Raw genomic sequence first — 991 nt, forward strand, 5'->3', positions numbered from 1 at the left:
GGCATTAGAGCACCAGCTGTGGAGAACAACAACTTTGAGATCAAGTCAAGCTTGATCAACATGATCCAAAGCAACAAGTACCATGGGCTTGCTTTGGAAGATCCTCTAGATCACTTGGACAACTTTGATCAGCTGTGTGGCACCATCAAGATCAATGGTGTTTCTGAAGATGCATTGAAGCTTAGACTGTTTCCATTCTCTTTGGGAGATAAAGCTCACACATGGGAGAAGGGTCTCTCAAGAGATAGCATCCGGACATGGGATGAGTGCAAAGAAGCCTTTCTCACCAAATTCTTCTCTCACTCACGAACTGCGAAGCTTAGGAATGAGATTTCAGGATTTCAACAGAGGAATCTTGAAGGTTTTGGTGAAGCATGGGAACGATTCAACAGCTACATTACTCAATGTCCTCATCATGGTTTCACCAAGGAAAGCTTGCTTAGTACCTTCTACAGGGGCGTTCTCCCATCTTGCAGAAACAGGCTTGACACTGCTAGTAATGGTTTCTTCTTGGGCAGAACTGTGCAGGATGCAGAGGAGCTGGTGGAGAACATGGCAAAGAGTGACTCAGTCTACAATGAGGAGTATGATAGAGCCAACAGAGGGGACGACCAGCAGACAAGGAAAGATATCAAGTCTTTGCAAGACAAGTTGGACTTGGTTCTTTCCAACCAATCCAAGAAGGAGCAGGTTAGCTTTGTTGGTGATCCTAGTCAAGAGTTTCCTTCTAAGGTGAATGAAGTTAATGGTTTGGAAGGGCAAGAAGAGCTTTGCTTCATCAACAACAATGGTACATGGTACAGAAAGGAGCCCAACTTTCAGCAAAACAACTACCATCAAAGACCTCACTACAACAATCAGCAAGGAGGATACCAGGCCACGCAAAGCTACCCTCCTGGTTTCAGCAACCAAAATAATCAGTCTACTCAAGCTCAAGGCAGTTCTTCTCAAGCTCCAGCTTCAGATTCAAGTGTGGATTCTATGTTCAAGA

The 991-nt window shown here is 44.7% G+C and overlaps 1 non-coding gene across 1 annotated transcript; it reads right to left on the reverse strand.

Annotated features, from left to right (window-relative positions):
* Nucleotides 1-315: 315 nt before the first annotated feature.
* LOC130505260 (small nucleolar RNA R71) lies at nt 316-422 on the reverse strand. Its single transcript, XR_008941602.1, has one exon. It is a non-coding gene; the product is annotated as a small nucleolar RNA R71 (small nucleolar RNA).
* Nucleotides 423-991: the final 569 nt, after the last annotated feature.

The sequence above is a fragment of the Raphanus sativus genome, unplaced genomic scaffold (assembly GCF_000801105.2).
Source record: "Raphanus sativus cultivar WK10039 unplaced genomic scaffold, ASM80110v3 Scaffold2132, whole genome shotgun sequence".
Lineage (NCBI taxonomy): Eukaryota > Viridiplantae > Streptophyta > Magnoliopsida > Brassicales > Brassicaceae > Raphanus > Raphanus sativus.